Source organism: Leiobunum rupestre, chromosome 7 (assembly GCF_980474605.1).
Source record: "Leiobunum rupestre chromosome 7, qqLeiRupe1.1.hap1, whole genome shotgun sequence".
NCBI lineage: Eukaryota > Metazoa > Arthropoda > Arachnida > Opiliones > Sclerosomatidae > Leiobunum > Leiobunum rupestre.
In genome coordinates, this window is record NC_143390.1 from 38,305,106 (window position 1) to 38,321,079 (window position 15,974).

Consider the following 15,974-nt stretch of genomic DNA (forward strand, 5'->3'; position numbering starts at 1 on the left):
AAGTATTCTTAAAACACATTCTTACAAATTTTAAATAAACTCAATTCTGGCAAAGGTAGTTTTGCTGGCTAGTAAGGTAACTCCGAACACCGTTGGGTAAGGTAACTACGAACACCTAAGAGAATGAGTATTCCACTTATGCCTAGGTAGGTAGGTAGGTAGGTAAGTATAAAAATATCAGTTTTCGATATTTTTACCTATGCCTAGGTATAGTTCGTATTTTCTAATAGCCGAAGCTTTTAAAGGTTAAAACTTTAACAAACCTGAACTGTCGCTATGCCTAAGGTATTTTTAGCGTCCACCTTAAATTCTTACACAATTTTGGATCTGAAGATATTGTATAAAATAGTTTGCTCTGTCTCTTGGCTACAAGATTGAATATGTACGGGTTTTCCATCATTTGTGAAACCTTATTTCTTAGCCCCTATGAAGTGAACCGGCAACAAAATTTGCATTATCTTAAGTCGATTAATCACGGGCTATTTAATACCGTAATTTTTAAGACTGATCTACGACTTAAGGTATCTTGTGCCAAATTGCTCGGTATCTAAGCTATTAAATGAGATGTTTCTTGGCGAATTTGATCAATTCAATATTTAAATATGTAGTGAGTTGCAGGCTAATATATAGTAAAGTCGGCGCAAGGATACCTCAGATCGTTTCCGGTCAGTCAACCGCGCGAAATTTGAACGGTCAAATTCGAATTTTGCTATTTTCGTCGTCTTTAAGCGCCATCTAGAAACCGAAATTGGAATCTTTATTTTTATATTTCAAAAATGTGGTAGAGACCACCAAATTTAAAAGATAAGACATTCCTATCATTCTTAAATTTAAAATAGTATGCATAATTATTTTTTTTTTGTAAACAAACGAGCAATAATATTCAAGTAAACAGACTGAGACTTTATTTGATATGACTAGAGAAAACCCAGAGCCGTAACTAGGTGTTCTGGTGCCCTTGGCAAATTGAAGATTTGGCGCCCTCTCAGTGGTGTAGCAAGGGGGGATTTCGACCCCCCGAGAGCCTTGACCAGTGCGACCCCTCTGTAAATTTCGGGCGTTAACGACCTTCACCAGCACCTTCCCGGTGTGGCCATAGGGGTGAAAAGGCTGTGCGCCCATGATGGTGCCCCTTTATTTTCCTGTCCAACTAATCCAATTCCTCAAACTTAAACGAAGCAATTTAACGAAAACGCCGTGATATACAATGCACGCGCTAGACCTATGTTTCAATTTTAAACTTTTGTGAAAACCATCTTTAAAGTAAAAACAAACACGTGACGAAATAATATTAAAGCGTATCTTTCAGTCTAGGAGCTTTCAGCGAAGCCAATCTAGAGGATGGTGACTTCTATTAGACTAATTTGAAACTGCTTTTAATATTTTTAAAAGATTACTAGCAGTTTCAATTTAGTTCAATAGAGGTCGCCAGTGACTTGAATAGCTTCGCTTAAAGTTAATTTGAATTATTCTCGTAGTTGACTTTTCTTTAAAAATCAAAAGCTATTGTTTCAATAATTTCGGAGGGTCATTTCTAGAAAAATATGGCAAAGCCGCAGTGTATTAAAAGTTTGTTTTGTTCTGTGGCCTTCGGGTGTCCTTCTTTACTGTATCTAATACTGAGAAGCCTCTCCCATAGAAATTCTATACACCTTGACCGGCAAACATGAGATGAAGTAAAGACGGACCCCGAAAAGTGTAGACAAGTACAAAGCCCACAGACCATTTTTGGCGGAAATCTGTACAACTCGGAGCGAAATTTGAAATTTAAATCCCTATTTGTAAGCAAAAATGTATATTTAATGGCGAACTTAGAGAGCGTCTGCGTGCCTATCAATTTGATAACTAAATGGCGCCCATCAGTAGCGGCGCTAAGGTTTTGTCACAGGTGGGCTAATTATTTTGTGGCCCCTAAGAATTTTGTGGCCCTTAGCGGGAACCTTGGATTGACCATATTTCGCAAAAGTGGTGAAATCGAAAAAACCCAAAATTTTCTAGGAAGCGAGAAGAGCAAGGTCGTTTTATTGTAGCGGCTCTCGTCGCGTTTTTTGGACCCCCTACTGACCTTGTATCTGACCTGGAGGGGACACGTGCATGCCTGGGATATTTCCGTAAATTCCCATAAGCCCCTTTCTTTTCAACTTTCTCTCAATTTCCGCTACCTTCCTCCCGAATCTATATGTTTATGGTCTACTACCTTTTTGAGTAAACAAATTGATTTTGAAAGATTTTTTCCAGAAAAACGTTCCTTCGCAATAAAACAAATTTCTAGAGATAATGAAAATTCATAAATTAAAATATGAGGCTTCTTAATTATGAATATGTGGCCCTTTTAATATAAATATGTGGCCCCTCTCAGAAATGCACGGGGGCTAAAGCCCACTTCAGCCCACCCTTAGCGCCGCTACTGGCGCACATTCATTTTAGCGCCCTTGGCGGGAGCCAACCCCACCACAGTTTTGCTACAAACCCCGGCAATGCCTAGTTACGGCACTGAGAAAACTTATTAACTGAAAATAATTATTATATAACGTCAATTTATTATAACAAAATCAATGAATTCTAAACAAATAAAACAGTAAGAAATCAATTATCACATTAATCGGGACCGCTATGATCAGTGTCGCTTTCGCTTTCCGAACTGTTTCCCTCGGTGCTACTAAAAGTAATCTGGAATGTATATTGCTTTGACACTCTCTCTCGTAAATAATCAGCCTTCCACATCATTTGTTCAACGTTCGTTACGTGTCTTACGCAAGTGCTCCATTATTCGACGGATATTTCACTTATTGCAGTTTCAATCAATTGTTTGACATCGTTAATTTTAAAGGTTTTGTTTTGCTTTGCCATTTGATTTTTTATGTCTGCCCATACCAGTTCAATAGCGTTAAGTTTGCAATGGTAAGGCGGGAGGCGAAGTATTTCATGGCCATGTTGAGCAGCAATATCATCAAGTGTCTGTTTGGTTTCACGAGATCCATAACAATTGTGTTAGTGGCTCTTGGATTATGTGGAATTTGCTTTTCGTTCAACAACTTGATGATACCATCTTTTCTTGTAGCCATGGTTGGTATAGCTTCTAATTTCTTACTGTGGTACGACACGTTATCCATTACAATAACGCTTCTTGCTGGAATGTTAGGAAGAAATTTCTTTTCAAACCATTCCTGAAAACAGGTAGCATTCATTTCTTCATGGTAATCGGTTGTTTTTTTGGACTGGAAAAGTAAAAGTGTATCGTTTATGAATCCAGTTTCCCCTCCAGCATGTAAGATGATAAGACGTACGCCTTTTCCACTTGGTTCTTTAAGTCCAACAGTTAAGCCCTTTTTTTCGCGTCATAGCTGTTACTGTTTTGCCCGCTCGGTTTTGCCACACCTAAAATGCCAAACATTAAATTTTCAGTATACAGAAATGATAAATAATTACCACACGTCTGTAATAACCCCTCCGTAGTTTCCACAGACTACATACCTGCGGTGGACTCGCACAGTTACTCCAGGCACTGTAACCTTGGGCATGCCTTGGTAACGGTATTTTTGAATGTTTCTGTCGTTTAGAAGGTCGCTGGTTTCATATTCCGGCCCCGACCTGGGGGGCGATTCTGTAAAAAATCGAATGGGAATTCGATCTCGATACGCTATACCATGTCGAGATCGACTTCGACAATTTGCATTGATTTATGCTTATTCGAAATCTTTACCGAATACCATTCGTCGAGATCTCGAAGTTCGAAATGTAGTTTTCGATCGAAATTTGGATTTCGAATAATTACAGAATAGGCCCCCCAGGCCAACCCATTCGTCGAAATTCCGTGAGCAAAAAATTTCCCCCTATAAACTGTACTATACTACTATAACCTGTAGGAGTTCAGCGTCACACTCGTTTTTATATTGGCTTCAATGCAAAAACTATTCTAAAAATAATATTCCGCTATAGGGGCGCTCAAACCATCCAGGCATCCACATATCTTTTGCTCATAGGTTAACATAGAAACTTCATCGAATGGGTTGGCCGCTGTAGTGCGAACAGCGCGTGATCAAAGTTGGCCGTGGTTTAACAAAAGCGTACACTATTACTACAATGCGGCAACGAGAGATGTCGCCACCATCCGAAGGCTACTATTACAATTACCTTTGATACATTATGTCCAGCGTTGCACCTAGGAGCAACAAACACAAGGAGAACGCAGCTAGCCGTTAAACACGCTAACGAAGGGTTGTGTATGAATTTCATTGGACGAGCGTCACGAGCCTTTACGCTGAACGTTTTACGGGCGGGGGGGAAGACAATTTCCGAATTTTCCCCTTCCGACGGCAGAAGGCGCTAAAGCGTTTAGCCAATGAAAAATGTACGCAAGAAAATCCACGACTTTGGACGGGATGCGTTCTCCTTTGGGGGGTGTTGTGTTTGTTGCTCCTAGGTTGCATCAAGTTTCGTCCAAGTAAACTATGTTTCGCTGGTCTTGGCGAAGGTGTTTAATTTTACGAAGGTACCTGTTGTTACGGATGTTGGTTGGTAAAGAATAGCGCGTGTTAAAAGGTAAAATAGAAACTGTTTAATAGGAACATACTACAAAAGATATTTACAACAAGAACAATTATAGACAGCGGTGTTCGTTTTTCCTCCTCGTAACTGCGTAGCCCATCCAATAAAAAAAATGCTAAGGGTCGGAATTGCGCTCACAGGTGGCGATACCTTGTGGTGGCGGTAAATTGAAATCGAATCTACTCTATTACCTGTGTCTCCAAGCAACAATGTACGTTGTCTTAAAATTATGGTTTTATGTTTACTTGTTAACAATAAACCTTTATCGTGCTTTTTATAGTAACCTTTTGGGCTAGTTAAAATATATTTGGAGCTTCCATCATCGAACTTTCTTTAGTAAAATAATTCGGCTGTAATAAAACTCACGACCACATGAAATTTAAAAATAAAGATTACAATTTCGGTTTCTAGATGGCGCTAAAAGACTACGAAAATAGCAAAATTCGAATTTGACCGTAAAGTGGCCAAATTCAAATTTCGCGCGGTTGACGGACCGGAATGATCTGAGGTATCCTTGCGCCGACTGTACTATATATATATAGTCTTTTTTTTAGCCTGCAGCTCACTATAGCCACAGCATTAATATTCATCAAATAATTTATAAAAAATGATTTGACAGGCTATCATTATCCAACAGCGTGACTTATTGAAACATTCATATAGTTAATTCTTTGGAAGGACCAGACCCGTAGGTTCATAATACCACGCGTTTCAAACTACCGGAGGTAAGAAAAACAATACATTTTACTTCGGTAACAACACAACCGAACCAGTGGCGTAACTAGGAACTCCGAGGCCCCCCTGCGAAAAACGACTTGCGGCCCTTTTAAATAGCACAGATAGTAGAAGGAAAGTGAGGGTGTGGCATCGATCCCGGGGTCGGGGTCAGGTTCGGGATCGGGGTCCGGGATTTAAGGGGTGAAATGGGGGTTAAATCGTCGAAAAGTCAATGTATTTAGGGTATTTCTCGTGACGATCTGTTTTCTCATATATAAACATATTATGTCCAGGCCAACTTGTTCATTTATCTACGCTTATCTCGAAAGATACTTGAACGTATATCTTATCAAGTGTTATCGTACGGAATAAGTTGAAATGATGTAAAAATTGATAACCTAGGCGACGCGTGCGCAGATTACCCCGGGGGACGCGGTTAATTTGAATTTAAGAGTGTTTTGACGTCATGGAATATTCGTTGTTAAAGTAGAATGGAAATATTTTTAAACTTCATTTTAATATCATTGTAGTACTTAAATATGCTTGGCACTTGAACCAATCTCACGAGTATTTCTGAAAACGAATATCTCGATCGCGTTTTATCGTACGAAATAAGTGGAAATTATGTAAGTTGTATGATTAATAACCTAGGCAGGAAGATAGCGCGCGCGTGCGCGGATTACCTGGGAGGCGCGGATTGCCCGGGCGCGCGGTTAATTTGAATTTAAAACATGGATTCCCTCTCCGAAATAATTCATGTACCCAAAATTGGACCGCAAGTTTTTTTCTTTTAGGGGAATCTCTATGGGAGTTTAACATTACAATAAAGCTAATAGGTCCAGTTTGGGGTACTTTTGGTCCGAAATGGGGTACATAGGGCCGAAAATGGTGACTTTGGTCGTTTTAAGGGTACTTTTGGTCTATTTTGGTCCATTTTTGGGTACATCAGAAAAGCAGTTGGAAAAACGAAGAGCCTTATTTTTTTTTTCCACCCATCTCCAAACTCCAAAAATTTATTGCTTTAATTTATTTATCGCTTCCGTAGGTATAAAATAAGATAAAAACCACTTACCTATATTTTAATTACGGTAAATTAAAAATACTTAATTAGTGTACTAAGTTACGTTTAAAAGAACCTTTTGTAACAATTCCAATATGTAAATATAGGTATAAGGATTGAAAAAATACTTAAAGTGGTTTTACTGATAAACTCTAAAGGAATTTAACTTTAAAGGGTATCTTAGATTATTGTTTTTAATTTTATTCAAGTTGAAAACGTATTAAGAGTCCTTCAAAGTACTATAAAAGGATTTTATTTACGAACTTAATTCATATTTTCTTCAAACTTTCAATTCGCTTTTATTACTATTTAAATACGGTAAAATATAATTCTTATACACAAATATAGTCAGAAAGATACTATAAAACACTAAAATTAAAATTAAATTAAATTTGTGTGGATAAGATTTGTAAATATCATTTTGAAACTAATAACTTTCACACTTTATTTAAGTCAAGCCAATAAAAACAATTACCTATATTTTAAATACGGTAAAATATAAATACATTTCCGATATGTAAATAGGTAGAATAACACTATGAAAAGTTCCTTTTTCTTCTTTTAATACGACAACACACAACTCTGATACGCAAATATATAAAGAAAATATAAAAAAAATTTACTCTACGTTCGATACGTTAAACCTCGTAGAATAAAGAGTAAAACATATGTTCAGAGTCGGCTTGATTACTAAAGCGAATAACACAGAGACGTTTCAGGTGTAGTCACGTAGGAAGAAAAATACTACAACACTCTCTATACTCTACATTCAACACGTTAAAATATACTTCCGAAATGCCAATATAGGTAGTAAAATACTACAATATCTCTATACTTTACCTTCAATACGTTAAATTACATTCCAATATGTAAATATAGGAGGAAAAATACTACAAAAGCCTCTTTTCTTGGCGTTCAATATGTTAAAATAGATTTCTGAAATGCAAATGTAGGTAGTAAATACTACAAAATCTCTATACTCTACCTTCAATACGTTAAATTACATTCCAATATGTAAATATAGGAGGAAAAATACTACAAAAGCCTCTTTTCTTGGCGTTCAATATGTTAAAATAGATTTCTGAAATGCAAATATAGGTAGTAATTACTACAAAAGCCTCTTACTCTACGTTCAATACGTTAAATTAATGATATGCCTCCGATCGAATCGTTCATTTTTTCCTATTTAAATATACGCATTTAAATTAGAATTGCTTCTAGTGTTCGGCAGTCGATTAATTATTATCCACAAATTTTCCGATTTATTTAAAAAACGTTGGTAAAAAGAATATCATTTTAACTTATTTAATTGTGTTTTTTTACCCAACCAAGCATTTATTTGAATAAAAGTGGTATTTATTTAAATAACCAATAGTTAAATAAAAATTGTTAAATGTTTAAATAATCGAAAGTGAACAAGCCTATTTTTTAAATAAAACAAACAGACTTTAGAGTTGATAAGATTTGTAAATATCATTTGAAACTAATAATTTTCACGCTTTATTTAAGTCAAGCAATTACATTTTTAAAAATGAAAGAAGTTAAACAATATAAAAATTTGTAAATATTGTAAATATTTTTAGGTAATAAAGAAATTAAGAAATGTTTTAATTAAAATATCTTTCATTTTCTACTACATTTTTAAAAATGAAAGAAGTTTAACAATATAATTATTCTAATATAATTTCAAAATCAGGTATTATTTAAAGTACAAATGCATAATTTAGTGAAGCAATTCTTATTTAAATACTTTTATTTAATTAATTTGTGTATCTGAAATGTATTTATTGAAAAATAAGTGGGTTTTACTATTTATCACGGTTTTTTATATATATATATATATTGGAATTGTTACAAAAGGTTCTTTTAAACGTAACTTAGTACATTAATTTATTTTGGAAGTTCAAAACGTATTAAGAGCCCTTCAGAGTACTATAAAAGGATTTCATTTACAAACTAAATTAATATTTTCTTCAAACTTTCAATTCGTTATAATTTGAATTTAAATGAAAACATCATGGATTATAGGTGCGTAATCTACTATTAGACCGAACGGATTAAAAAATACTTAAAGTAAGTGGTTTTACTGATAAACTAAAGGAATTTAACTTTAAAGGTTATCTTAGATTATTATTTTTAATATTATTCAAGTTCAAAACGTATAAAGAGTCCTTCAAAGTAATTTAAAAGAATTTTATTTACGAACTAAATCCATATTTTAGAAGTTAGTTTGTATGAAATACTTACTAATACCTGAAAAATGGACTTTAGAGTTGATAAGATTTGTAAATATCATTTGAAACTAATAATTTTCACGCTTTATTTAAGTCAAGCAATTACATTTTTAAAAATGAAAGAAGTTAAACAATATAAAAAATTTTAAATATTGTAAATATTTTTAGGTAATAAAGAAATTAAGAAATGTTTTAATTAAAATATCTTTCATTTTCTACTACATTTTTAAAAATGAAAGAAGTTTAACAATATAATTATTCTAATATAATTTCAAAATCAGGTATTATTTAAAGTACAAATGCATAATTTAGTGAAGCAATTCTTATTTAAATACTTTTATTTAATTAATTTGTGTATCTGAAATTTATTAATTGAAAAATAAGTGGGTTTTACTATTTATCACGGTTTTTTTATATATATATATATTGGAATTGTTACAAAAGGTTCTTTTAAACGTAACTTAGTACATTAATTTATTTTGGAAGTTGAAAACGTATTAAGAGCCCTTCAGAGTACTAATAAAAGGATTTCATTTACAAACTAAATTAATATTTTCTTCAAACTTTCAATTCGTTGTAATTTGAATTTAAATGAAAACATCATGGATTATAGGTGCGTAATCTACTATTAGACCGAACTAATTAAAAAAAAAATACTTAAAGTAAGTGGTTTTACTGATAAACTCTAAAGGAATTTTGTAATTTTCTAGAATAGCAAAGTAAAACTAAAACGTAAACCAAGTTTAAAACGAAACTAATAACTGGGAGAAAGGTTGAAATAAGTAATTTTTTTTTGATTTTTCGTTTTTTAATTTTTGAGTTCCCTATATTATTATAAACTAAATTAAATATAATTTTTGAAAATTTGTGATAAAAGATCTGCTCCTTCGTGTTTTACATATATTTAAAAACTCGAGATTTTAATGAATTGTTTTCAAAGCATGAAAAATATAGCAGATCCTTTGATTTTAATTGTAGTTAGTAGTTACTTAAAAAAAAAAGTCTTGGAGCTGGTGTAGTTAAATTTTAAAAATGTGTATTTTAAACTTTGTTTGTAAAAGTTTTTTTTGAAAAAGTTTAGTATTATAGTTTAAATTTATTAAATAAAATAAAATAAAATATAAATTATACATTTGGTTTAGTATTTTACTATTGCAAGTAAAATTAATAGTAATTTCAATTACTTTTTTAGTTTTTTTTTGACAAATATGCAAACTATTTAGTTATTTCAAAAACAAATACGTCGAATTATTTGGTATTCGAAATACTATTGGTTAGTTTTTATATATTTAATTTTATTTTTCAGAACAATTTCTCTTTGTCTAGCTTCTTCTAACTTTAATTTAGATGGCCTTAAAGCCAAGTATTTAACAAATTTTGTAATCAAGTAGATGGAGCTTTAAACAATTTTTCAGTCATGTAGTCAAGGAAATGTTCAAATATACGTGTATTTGGTCATTTTGATGGTCAAATAGCCCAGTATGGAACTGCGAGATGATAGTCAGACATTCAGACGCGGGTGGCGCCAGTGCCCCAGCGTCCGCGCCAGCCCCGTCGGTGCCCCATTTCACATTTCAGACGTCGACGGAGGCTCGGGGCACCATCAGGGCGAGGGCGCGGACGCTGGGGCACGGGCGCCACCCGCGTCTCAATGTCTGACTATCATCTCGCAGTTCCATACTGGGCTATTTGACCATCAAAATGACCAAATACACGTATATTTGAACATTTCCTTGACTACATGACTGAAAAATTGTTTAAAGCTCCATCTACTTGATTACAAAATTTGTTAAATACTTGGCTTTAAGGCCATCTAAATTAAAGTTAGAAGAAGCTAGACAAAGAGAAATTGTTCTGAAAAATAAAATTAAATATATAAAAACTAACCAATAGTATTTCGAATACCAAATAATTCGACGTATTTGTTTTTGAAATAACTAAATAGTTTGCATATTTGTCAAAAAAAAACTAAAAAAGTAATTGAAATTACTATTAATTTTACTTGCAATACTAAAATACTAAACCAAATGTATAATTTATATTTTATTTTATTTTATTTAATAAATTTAAACTATAATACTAAACTTTTCAAAAAAAACTTTTACAAACAAAGTTTAAAATACACATTTTTAAAATTTAACTACACCAGCTCCAAGTCAGCTAGCGACTTTTTTTTTAAGTAACTACTAACTACAATTAAAATCAAAGGATCTGCTATATTTTTCATGCTTTGAAAACAATTCATTAAAATCTCGAGTTTTTAAATATATGTAAAACACGAAGGAGCAGATCTTTTATCACAAATTTTCAAAAATTATATTTAATTTAGTTTATAATAATATAGGGAACTCAAAAATTAAAAAACGAAAAATCAAAAAAAATTACTTATTTCAACCTTTCTCCCGGTTATTAGTTTCGTTTTAAACTTGGTTTACGTTTTAGTTTTACTTTGCTATTCTCGAAAATTACAAAATTCCTTTAGAGTTTATCAGTAAAACCACTTACTTTAAGTATTTTTTTTAATTAGTTCGGTCTAATACTAGATTACGCACCTATAATCCATGATGTTTTCATTTAAATTCAAATTATAACGAATTGAAAGTTTGAAGAAAATATTAATTTAGTTTGTAAATGAAATCCTTTTATTAGTACTCTGAAGGGCTCTTAATACGTTTTCAACTTCCAAAATAAATTAATGTACTAAGTTACGTTTAAAAGAACCTTTTGTAACAATTCCAATATATATATATATATAAAAAAACCGTGATAAATAGTAAAACCCACTTATTTTTCAATTAATACATTTCAGATACACAAATTAATTAAATAAAAGTATTTAAATAAGAATTGCTTCACTAAATTATGCATTTGTACTTTAAATAATACCTGATTTTGAAATTATATTAGAATAATTATATTGTTAAACTTCTTTCATTTTTAAAAATGTAGTAGAAAATGAAAGATATTTTAATTAAAACATTTCTTAATTTCTTTATTACCTAAAAATATTTACAATATTTAAAATTTTTTATATTGTTTAACTTTTTTCATTTTTAAAAATGTAATTGCTTGACTTAAATAAAGCGTGAAAATTATTAGTTTCAAATGATATTTACAAATCTTATCAACTCTAAAGTCCATTTTTCAGGTATTAGTAAGTATTTCATACAAACTAACTTCTAAAATATGGATTTAGTTCGTAAATAAAATTCTTTTAAATTACTTTGAAGGACTCTTTATACGTTTTGAACTTGAATAATATTAAAAACAATAATCTAAGATAACCTTTAAAGTTAAATTCCTTTAGTTTATCAGTAAAACCACTTACTTTAAGTATTTTTTAATCCGTTCGGTCTAATAGTAGATTACGCACCTATAATCCATGATGTTTTCATTTAAATTCAAATTATAACGAATTGAAAGTTTGAAGAAAATATTAATTTAGTTTGTAAATGAAATCCTTTTATAGTACTCTGAAGGGCTCTTAATACGTTTTGAACTTCCAAAATAAATTAATGTACTAAGTTACGTTTAAAAGAACCTTTTGTAACAATTCCAATATATATATATATATAAAAAACCGTGATAAATAGTAAAACCCACTTATTTTTCAATAAATACATTTCAGATACACAAATTAATTAAATAAAAGTATTTAAATAAGAATTGCTTCACTAAATTATGCATTTGTACTTTAAATAATACCTGATTTTGAAATTATATTAGAATAATTATATTGTTAAACTTCTTTCATTTTTAAAAATGTAGTAGAAAATGAAAGATATTTTAATTAAAACATTTCTTAATTTCTTTATTACCTAAAAATATTTACAATATTTACAAATTTTTATATTGTTTAACTTCTTTCATTTTTAAAAATGTAATTGCTTGACTTAAATAAAGCGTGAAAATTATTAGTTTCAAATGATATTTACAAATCTTATCAACTCTAAAGTCTGTTTGTTTTATTTAAAAAATAGGCTTGTTCACTTTCGATTATTTAAACATTTAACAATTTTTATTTAACTATTGGTTATTTAAATAAATACCACTTTTATTCAAATAAATGCTTGGTTGGGTAAAAAAACACAATTAAATAAGTTAAAAGGATATTCTTTTTACCAACGTTTTTTAAATAAATCGGAAAATTTGTGGATAATAATTAATCGACTGCCGAACACTAGAAGCAATTCTAATTTAAATGCGTATATTTAAATAGGAAAAAATGAACGATTCGATCGGAGGCATATCATTAATTTAACGTATTGAACGTAGAGTAAGAGGCTTTTGTAGTAATTACTACCTATATTTGCATTTCAGAAATCTATTTTAACATATTGAACGCCAAGAAAAGAGGCTTTTGTAGTATTTTTCCTCCTATATTTACATATTGGAATGTAATTTAACGTATTGAAGGTAGAGTATAGAGATTTTGTAGTATTTACTACCTACATTTGCATTTCAGAAATCTATTTTAACATATTGAACGCCAAGAAAAGAGGCTTTTGTAGTATTTTTCCTCCTATATTTACATATTGGAATGTAATTTAACGTATTGAAGGTAAAGTATAGAGATATTGTAGTATTTTACTACCTATATTGGCATTTCGGAAGTATATTTTAACGTGTTGAATGTAGAGTATAGAGAGTGTTGTAGTATTTTTCTTCCTACGTGACTACACCTGAAACGTCTCTGTGTTATTCGCTTTAGTAATCAAGCCGACTCTGAACATATGTTTTACTCTTTATTCTACGAGGTTTAAACATACACCATTTCAGTACATTCTTAACTTATTCCATACGCTATTTAAAACACATGCGATAAAGATAACGAGGAAACAAGTTAACTCTGAACATATATGTTATGCTCTATACGTGAAGGATGTTGTAAGCTTAAATTCATAATGGTTAATGTGTAGTATTTTTCTACCTTTTTACATTTTATAGTATTTCTTTATCTATATTTGTGTGTATCGGAAATGTATTTTAACGTATCGAACGTAGAGTAAATTTTTTTTTATATTTTCTTTATATATTTGCGTATCAGAGTTGTGTGTTGTCGTATTAAAAGAAGAAAAAGGAACTTTTCATAGTGTTATTCTACCTATTTACATATCGGAAATGTATTTATATTTTACCGTATTTAAAATATAGGTAATTGTTTTTATTGGCTTGACTTAAATAAAGCGTGAAAGTTATTAGTTTCAAAATGATATTTACAAATCTTATCCACACAAATTTAATTTAATTTTAATTTTAGTGTTTTATAGTATCTTTCTGACTATATTTGTGTATAAGAATTATATTTTACCGTATTTAAATAGTAATAAAAGCGAATTGAAAGTTTGAAGAAAATATGAATTAAGTTCGTAAATAAAATCCTTTTATAGTACTTTGAAGGACTCTTAATACGTTTTCAACTTGAATAAAATTAAAAACAATAATCTAAGATACCCTTTAAAGTTAAATTCCTTTAGAGTTTATCAGTAAAACCACTTTAAGTATTTTTTCAATCCTTATACCTATATTTACATATTGGAATTGTTACAAAAGGTTCTTTTAAACGTAACTTAGTACACTAATTAAGTATTTTTAATTTACCGTAATTAAAATATAAGTAAGTGGTTTTTATCTTATTTTATACCTACGGAAGCGATAAATAAATTAAAGCAATAAATTTTTGGAGTTTGGAGATGGGTGGAAAAAAAAATAAGGCTCTTCGTTTTTCCAACTGCTTTTCTGATGTACCCAAAAATGGACCAAAATAGACCAAAAGTACCCTTAAAACGACCAAAGTCACCATTTTCGGCCCTATGTACCCCATTTCGGACCAAAAGTACCCCAAACTGGACCTATTAGCTTTATTGTAATGTTAAACTCCCATAGAGATTCCCCTAAAAGAAAAAAACTTGCGGTCTAATTTTGGGTACATGAATTATTTCGGAGAGGGAATCCATGTTTTAAATTCAAATTAACCGCGCGCCCGGGCAATCCGCGCCTCCCAGGTAATCCGCGCACGCGCGCGCTATCTTCCTGCCTAGGTTATTAATCATACAACTTACATAATTTCCACTTATTTCGTACGATAAAACGCGATCGAGATATTCGTTTTAAGAAATACTCGTGAGATTGGTTCAAGTGCCAAGCATATTTAAGTACTACAATGATATTAAAATGAAGTTTAAAAATATTTCCATTCTACTTTAACAACGAATATTCCATGACGTCAAAACACTCTTAAATTCAAATTAACCGCGTCCCCCGGGGTAATCTGCGCACGCGTCGCCTAGGTTATCAATTTTTACATCATTTCAACTTATTCCGTACGATAACACTTGATAAGATATACGTTCAAGTATCTTTCGAGATAAGCGTAGATAAATGAACAAGTTGGCCTGGACATAATATGTTTATATATGAGAAAACAGATCGTCGCGAGAAATACCCTAAATACATTGACTTTTCGACGATTTAACCCCCATTTCACCCCTTAAATCCCGGACCCCGATCCCGAACCTGACCCCGACCCCGGGATCGATGCCACACCCTCACTTTCCTTCTACTACTACAGATTTTAATCATTAACGTTTGGGAGCCCCCTAGTTCTCGGGGGCCCCCCGCGCCGCGGGATCTGCGGGGGCGCTATTTACGCCACTGAACCGAACCGTAGCTTACAGTGTTGCGACGAGTTCTTCAACGACAAAAAAGTCTTCCATGCATTTATTAGAGAATTTACAAAAACAATATATTAAATTTTTGGAGTAATTGAACTTACTTTGGTGAATAATGTTTTTCATAATGATTCTATCCATTTAATAATGATTCTATCCATTTAATAATGATTCTATCCATTTAATAATGATTCTATCCATTTAATAATGATTCTATCCATTTAATAATGATTCTATCCATTTAATAATGATTCTATCCATTTAATAATGATTCTATCCATTTAATAATGATTCTATCCATTTAATAATGATTATATCCATTTAATAACTATTCAATCCATTTAATAAGGTTTCAATCCATTTAAAAATGATTCAATCCATTTAATAATGTTTCAATCCATTTAACAATGATTCAATCCATTTAATAACAACTCAGTTCATTTAATAACAACTCAGTTCATTTAATAACAACTCAGTTCATTTAATAACAACTCAGTTCATTTAATAACAACTCAGTTCATTTAATAACAACTCAGTTCATTTAATAACAAATCAGTTCATTTAATAACAACTCAGTTCATTTAATAACAAATCAGTTCATTTAATAACAACTCAGTTCATTTAATAACAACTCAGTTCATTTAATAACAACTCAGTTCATTTAATAACAACTCAGTTCATTTAATAACAACTCAGTTCATTTAATAACAACCCAGTTCATTTAATAACGATTCAATCCATTTA